Source organism: Triticum dicoccoides, chromosome 3A (genome assembly GCF_002162155.2).
Source record: "Triticum dicoccoides isolate Atlit2015 ecotype Zavitan chromosome 3A, WEW_v2.0, whole genome shotgun sequence".
Taxonomy (NCBI): domain Eukaryota; kingdom Viridiplantae; phylum Streptophyta; class Magnoliopsida; order Poales; family Poaceae; genus Triticum; species Triticum dicoccoides.
The window spans coordinates 449,268,104-449,276,340 of NC_041384.1; the positions used below are offsets into that span (position 1 = coordinate 449,268,104).

At 42.1% G+C, this 8,237-nt stretch overlaps 1 long non-coding RNA gene across 2 annotated transcripts; it reads right to left on the reverse strand.

Annotated features, from left to right (window-relative positions):
* On the reverse strand, positions 1 to 3,863 carry LOC119268516. Of its 2 annotated transcripts, XR_005133208.1 has the most exons (4): positions 3,179 to 3,863; positions 2,723 to 3,078; positions 1,548 to 1,619; positions 1 to 379 (listed from the first exon to the last, which is right to left on the reverse strand). It is a non-coding gene; the product is annotated as an uncharacterized LOC119268516 (long non-coding RNA). The 2 variants fall into 2 exon arrangements; XR_005133207.1 differs by having other exon boundaries at positions 1,548 to 3,078.
* Between the last annotated feature and the right edge of the window lie 4,374 nt (positions 3,864 to 8,237).

Genomic DNA, 8,237 nt, shown 5'->3' on the forward strand with positions numbered 1-8,237 from the left:
TTTTCCATTTTCCACAAACTATATGGATGTTTACAAATAGAGGTCTATATTATCTTCCGCCATATACATAGAAAAATCTATTCATAAGGACGAACCGAAATAGCTAAATAATGACCCGTAAATCTGTAGCAAAAAATGCATTTGTACAGTAACTCTACACGTTAGCAACAAAAGAAACCTGTTATCATGTTTCTTCTACAACTATTCATATGCAAAACGTTGTGGGACTACTATAGTGTATTAATGTAGCTTACAGATAAACACTTTCTAAACACCAAATAACATGATGGAAATGTTCTAGTTTGGTGCCTATGTCCATATGAAGCAGAGAGGCGCAAGTACCACACATCAACGTGAGGCTGGCGACAACACCTCCTCCCTGCAAAGCCGCGATTTGGTAAACAATTGTATATCTGGAAAGACGACCAAGAAACTAACAAAGAAGGTAAAGGTCACAGCGGTGCAGAATTTACTCCATATCTTTACGGGGCCTAATAATAAAGCACACTACTACCAAAGTATACACAGGGAAAGTTATAATGGGAAGTAGTATGATATGAACAGATTGATTATCTTCTGAAATAATTAGAGATCGTATATATGAGAAGTCAAACCAGTGTTGACATCATCAGCAACATTACAATGGAATCTAAAACTGAAAAGTAGTAACTAATGGAAATTATTATTTAGTCAGAAAGACCTCTCTTTATCATTTATAAGGCACCAAGAACTGTAGCTAGTCCATAGAATAGGTAAAATTCCCATCCTAATATTCTTCACTGGTTACACATATCTTCGTCAACTATGGGAAGGCCTCGCTTCTAAGCAACCTACATAAGCTGGTAATCAACAAAAGCATCATACAGATGAAGCACGACCAGCTGAAAAATCAGTGGCACGGCCATGTTTTCTAGCACATCACCTATACTTCTCTACAGATTTGTTTCCTGCCTTATGACACGCTTGAAGTTTCCAGGCTCAAAATCATCTTGATGTTATTCACACAAGAAATACGAATGGCAGGAAAATAAAGCAATTCACGATTGCCACAAACTTAACGTGCAGATGCAAGAATCTCTACCCAATATTGCCCTCCCCACATTAATCTGACACGACTGCCTTTTCCATCTTTGTATATATTCTTTGAATAATCCAGCTTGCAAAACAGGTGCAAGGAACAGACTGCTTTTGCGCAATAATATTTGCAAACTTTAACTATGGTGCACATATATAAAAATGTGATGAGCATTAAAAAGGAAAGACAAAGAAGGTAAATTTCATGGATTAGTTGGCTGGCCGAACCAGCTATATGTGGCTTCCTTTCTTCTAGTCAGTGTTGAGACATTATCCGGTTCTGCAAATTTTCCCAGCAGAAACTGAAAGTGAAGCAGACAACATTATATGGTCCACAACTCATGGTCTCTGCTCCGATTGAGTTCTTAATTCAATTTTCCTTTATCTACATATATTATGCAGCAGATATCAATGTCCAAAGGAACCACTTCACCTGATTGAAGCTTCAATTCTGAAAACCGAAGTTAACTCACCAGTATTCTGCTCCTAGTAACTCCTCCTTTCCATGGTCTTCCTCTACTCCTTCCGTGATGGATCCATGTCTTCTGAATATATTGACACTAAAACAATCAAGTACATGCCCTCTATTGTATAACTTCAGTTCAAACATTGATAAGAATAACCACGTAAGGTTGATGTTACAATGAAAAGAGAAAACAAAATACAGTTCATTGATCGGAATTTGTCAAACTATGCAAATGCACATCATGTCTTTTTTTAAAGTACATGCCTTTCAGAGCAAACATTGTAGGGTTGTAGTCAAATCGAACACCAATTTATTCTTTCTGGACAAGCAAAAAAAAACTAAATTAGGAAGAGTGCAGATAGTATGTTAAATATGATATATGCATCTCTTGTTAGCCTTAACATCACAAATTGGAATGTTGGGCATTCTGTTTGCTCAGTAAGAAAACAACTCATAATTTAGGAAGGATTTGTTTATTAAAACCTACTTGGCAGAACCGAAGTCACGTCCTGGTGCTTGTTGCGAATGGGGAGGTGGGTGGAGGTCAGTCACACATTTGACTTGTTGAAGAAAGCACATAAAGGCATATTTGGTACTACCTCGTGAAAAAATGTCTTATATAATGAGACAGATGGAGTATTATATATGAGGCAATTCTAATCTCTAGCACTGATTTTCTGTACAAAACATTTACTCATTAACACAAAACGTAGCAAAAGATCAGTGTTAGCTTTTTCAAGCAGAACAAATAAGAAAATTGCAGAAAAAGGTTCAGTACAGCAGACCATATAATTAACATGCAATGAAACTTGCTTGGCTATTTCAATTCTTTTTTATCTAGTTTATTTATCTTCAAAAGAGCCCGTATTCCTCGTCTACCATATTTGAGATAGCATATTGCCATACATCAAAAAGAGCATCTCAAATATTTTCAATCAGTGAAGCCTGTCCACCCAAATATGAATCTTTCAGACTTGAATTGAACAGGGAGTAAACATGAACGTCTTCATGAACAAAATATAGCAGACCAGTCAGAATATCATCTGCTAAAAGTGCATTCATATGAAAGGAAGTGACTGTTTTAGAAGGATTATAAAACTCAGGTGGCTGAGAACAAACCATTCTAGAAAAGATTGTAGTAGTATTCATTGTTCTTCTTGTGGAAAGAACACATATCTATACCTTCCCACTCCAATCTGAAGCCAATACCCCAAAAATGCAATTGGTTCTGCTAGACTACTTGGTCCACCTTTCCTCGCCTAGCAAAAGCTTAAAAGATACACAGATAACTCGAAGAAAAGAAATGAAGGACCAATTTTTTTAAAAAAAGGCAATTTGCATTATTATACCAACAGGAGGGCTAGATGCCAAAGGAAAAATTGACTGCACCTTCTGAATACTCATCCAATGTATCAACTACTCTAATGTGGCTAATTCCTCAAAAAAATGATAGATTGCAGGGAGTGTTTTTATTTGTACAGGGATTGATTTTATTTGCTCCTGATATTTGCCTTCTCCCGGATAGCATTCATGTAAACCTGCCACAAAACCAATTATCAATCCCTCAATTCAATTGATGTAAGATGCAATGCAGAGCTGTCTTGCTTATCTGAATACTATAACAGAGTATCTGCGTACTATATCAAGAGGAGCTTGGCGCAGCAGCATGGTTGGCTTGTCCTAGATCCAAACTGATCCCGAACGAGAGGCCGATTCTAAAGCCATGAAGGCCCTGAAATCGCCCAGATCCAGGTGCATCTCAAGATGGCAGAGGAGCGCAGGAGCTGTGGGCCGACCCGTTTGTAGGGTGCCTGGCGGCTTGGAAGGGTGAGGCGGCGTCCGTGGTGGAGGAGAAAAGGAGCTGCAGGTCCATGGCGTCCTTCACATCTTCGTGAAGAAGCCCTTGACGGCGACGACCATGGTGGATGGGGAACTCCCATGGCGTCGAAGGTGAGGTGTAGGGGTGGTGGATCCCGACCAGGTAGGAAGAGGGACGAACCCGGGGCCGCCGGAGACGCGGCGGCGAAGCCCTGCCCCAAACCCTAGCCACAGGGGTGGCGTTGCGACCGGGCGGTAGAGGTCGGGAGCGCAGAATCTGGCCGGAGGGGAGGGAGATGCGGACCGTGGGGAGCTCTGGGGCGTGTTGTGCGGCGCCGGAGCTCGCCGGAGATTGCCACAGCGTGGGTGGTGGTGGCGGCGGCAGCGACGAGGACTTGGGCGAGAGGGAGAGGAGGCGAGCCCGTGCTCCTCCTATGGTCTTTTTTTCTCTTTACAAAAATCTGCTCGGACCACGGGTTGAATAATCCAAACAATAGGGTGTTTTGTGCAAAAATGAAGCGTTTTTCCAGGTCCACTTAGACAGGGACTGCGGGTTGAATTCTCAGAAGTAGAGGGGCTTTTTTGCAAGATTTCTGACGACGTACGACCAGAAGCCATCGCTTATATATATACATATATATATATATATATATATATATATATATATATATATATATATATATATATATATATATTAGGAAAAGGGCCCGTGCGTTGCAACGGGAGAAACAAATCCTTGTACGTCATAGTCTGTATTTCCACTTCTCCTGCTCACCACATTGTCGATAATGGTCACATCGTCCACCTATTCACAACGAATGTGATCAACCCCAAGGTGGTGAGCTTGGTCATTACATCAAAGGCAGAGTCTCACAGGAATGCCTGGAGGGACCAAACACGGAACATAGTTTCCTGAGGGGGCAAAAGACTTATTAAGCCCCTCCATCAAAAAAAATCTACAGATTGCTTGTGCATTACACTCTAGCACACAGCTTTTGCGATCCCCTCCCAGCACCGGGTTGTAATTCCTCATACCTATAATGGCAGTGGGTCCCATTTTTGTGCTAAAAATCACTACATAACCAACGGGAATATACTAAAATGCGTTTGGCATACTGCCATGAGTATTTTACTCCCACCGTCTCAAAATTCTTGTCTTAAATTTGTCTAAATACGGATGTATCAAGTCATGTTTTAATATTAGATACATCCATATCTAGACGAATCCAAGACAAGAATTTTGGGACAGAGGAAGTATCATTATGCATAAATTGTGGTATGATAAATTTGTCGAGATGGGAAGCATCCTAAAAGAATATTAGGTGAGCGCGGGAATTACTGAATTAAAACAAAGTGGTAAAAATCATCCCAACTTGGTAACAAAATGAGTGGCACATATTATAACTGAAATTTGTGTGCAGATCAAAAAGAGCAGTCCGCTTTAGTACCAACTTCCACTCCGCACAGTTTTCAACTTGTATAATGTAATGTGCAAGGATAGCTTCAAAATCAGAAATAGCTAGCACGGAGCCGAAATCATCATTTTAGGTACATCTGATCATGATTTGAGTTCCAGCTAAACAAAAGCAACCCTTAGCTAGAAAATCTATAAACACAGTTATTCTAAAGTTTTTAACCCGGAATTAAATTTATCTTTGGCCATGATGAAGAATATATTTTGGTAACCTCGCATCAAGAGACAATATCGTTTTGGAATAGATCTTACCAGTGATTGGTTTGAACTATAAAACAAACATTGACTTCCTCTGAATTTTGAAGTTAAAAGAAAAACTTAAGAAACAAACTGGCACCTTGGACGAAATATTAATAGGAACAAAACTATCACTGAACTTGTTCATTTCTTTAGCAATTCCATGAATGCAGAACCAGGGAAATATCGTGCAAACAGTTTTGGTTAAAACATATTTTGAAGCAGTCAATAATTTCAGCTTGTAAATCCCATAAATTTCTCAAAAAACATAATAAGTAAACATGAACATGCTCTTACTTGTTGTTCCAACATCAAGAAATAAGGATTGGGCACATATTGGCTACATCTCTGTCGGGCATCGTGGCCTCGTATTGGAAATCTTTGCTTCTGTGCTTTCAATCTGTCGGGTGTTCCAAGCGCCTACTGGATGTCGTTTGTGTTTGTATGTGAGCATCTAAAAAAATAAGTTAATGGTGCATCATGTTAAAGCACAGTTCTGAATTCTTTATGTGCTTATTTCTCTCCAAAATTTAAGAGCCTTGTGAAAATTCCCATCACATAAAATTGAACCACTCACTTTTTTCTCTACGCACTCTGCATAGACAATCTGTCCACTGCCAGTAGCAACTCATGTACACAAAATAGCTCTTCTGAACCTGCGAAAGCCACAATATACATTAAGGATGCAGGCGAACTCACTCACAAATAGCTACTATAAGGCTACTGAATATCACTCACATGAGTTTGTTTCTTCTGGGCAAACACCGAGGTAGAATAGTTTAACATAATATCCATGGAATATCTTATGAGATAGAAGTCTCAACTCTCCTAAAATGAATAATTGTGCCACGCCAATCAAATAGAAGTGCGATATAGTACATATTTGTTTTACTAAAGAACGATCCCCAATAGCTGTGCGATATAGTACAGAATAGTTGTGCCACACCAAAGCTGTTCTCTTTCAAAGTGAACCTCCAAATAAGAGGACTGGAAAACTCTTTTCCCTCATTCACAATGCTGCTGTTGTTATCTAAACGGCTTTTCAGGACTCACAATATAGCACGGTGCAAAGGGGCTGGTAGGCCTTGATCTTGCCGACAATCTACCATGAGGTTCTAACCACGGCCTTCTCAAAAAGAAAGCTTCCATCTATATCAAGAATGGAAGGTAGAAATCCTAGACAAACATAGTTTAAAAGATCATCTTGGCCAAGTCATTATGCCAATTTCTGAATGCAATGTTTGCGTTATGGATAATTGTATTTACAGGGAGCTAGAAGCATCATATCGGTGAACTGTGTACGTCTTTGTAGTAGCATCGAGCACTGGAATGAAAACCAGAATTATGTATATTGGTGTTATTGAACTACTTTCAAGGGAAACTCGGGCATCAGCATTGGCATATGAGTCTATTCTTTGTTCAGAAAATGATGTAAGTTTTGCATAGGGTTGCATAAGAAAACAACACATTATTAGCTCTGTTCGCATGCCACACTGAAATTGCAGAAATAGATAAGAGCCTCAGTAGCTACCTACCTTTGCATATGGATCACCAGATTGTTGATGCAGGAGGGGCAGTGACGCTGAACCACCGCAGCAATCCTTCTTGCAAGGGCATCCAATGGAACATTTAACCAGATAGTGAGTCCTTTCTTCAGATAACTCCTGCAAACTTAACAAAATAAAATTAGTAAGCATTGCCTTAAAGACCAACTCAGGCTAGATGGGCAAAGCCGAGTGAGGTTTCCAGCGATTACGACCAACACAACGCGCACCATCGGAACACCAATCACGAGCAGGGTTGTTCCAGCAAGATAGAGAGGGAAACCAGAGTAAACTATGTATGCAGATTATTATTTTTAATTTGAACCACTTACACATAAATCATCCTAAGTGTGCTGATGCTAGTGCACACACGAAATATCCATTGGGCACATATTGAATGTAGTTGTATGTTAAAATTTCAGGACTCCACTGGGAGTAGATAATATACAACAGACGATTTAGTGTCATACTTCAGTTGGCGCATAGTTGGACAAACTGAGATCAAAACAGTGAAGGTGGTGATGCTGAGTCATATCCCTTTTATGGCTCCATCTCATGCAAGTGAGGAAATAAATTCATTCACGTGACATATCCAATTGAAACATTTCGATAGCTCAACTTAAATAGTCATACATTTATCTAAGAATCACTTATAAAGGCCTATAAAACAACCTCCAAATATTCAGAAAGCAAAATGTGCCAGAAAATTTGTTACCTGACGTCCTGACCACCAACAATTGAGCACAATCTCTGATCCCTCTTGATCTTCTTAGCCTCAGCCCTCTTATCAGCGACTGATTCTCGTAGCCCAACAATTCCCTCAGCCACTAAATGTAGTGGTTGTCCAGCAACCGCAGCTGGTGCACGTCCTCCAGCTTCCGGGCAATCTTCTCCTCCCAACGACCACCGCCTTCTTCATCTCTGCTAGTTTCATCCCATGTGGCCGTTGTGTCCTAGGCATCGCCATCATCTTCGCCGCCGAAGCCGGGCAGCTCAAGAGAGCCGAATTAAGTGATTGGTGGCACAACGGGATATGCGCCCCTGTGTGGAACCACCCGACTCTGGAACCGACAACCAGAGCTCCGATGACAGGCGCCCGCCACGGCAAGACGTTGGGCTGAGCAGCAGCAGACTCTCGCAGGGCGTGGCCACCACCAGGATCGCATTAGACTCAGAGAAGTCGGCATCGTCCGCGGCGGAAGGGCAGAAGGAGGCGCGTGCGGGCGTCGAAGGGCGCGGGTAGCCCCTACGCCCCATGGACAGGGCCAGCCCGCTGGACGAGCAGGGCGGCGGCGGCGGCCGCCGGGGAGATAAAGGCCCGCGGGTGTGGGAGCCGGCAACGGCCGCGGCGTCGAGTGTCGCCAGCGGTAGAACGTAGCGAGCGTGGGAGGCACTTGGGGTAGGGGTAGGAGTGCCGGCGGGGTAGGCGGTGGCGGCGCGCTGTAGCCTGTGGCGGGGCTGGGGCCGGCGGGCGGCGGCTCGCAGCAGCGGGTGGCGATGCGCTGGAGGTCGAGATGCGCTTGGAGGATTTTTCTCTGTCTAACTGTTCGGGTTGACTTCATTAGGACTGCGGGTTGATTCATATAAACTTTAAGGGGTTTTATGCAAAAATGCTAATGACGGA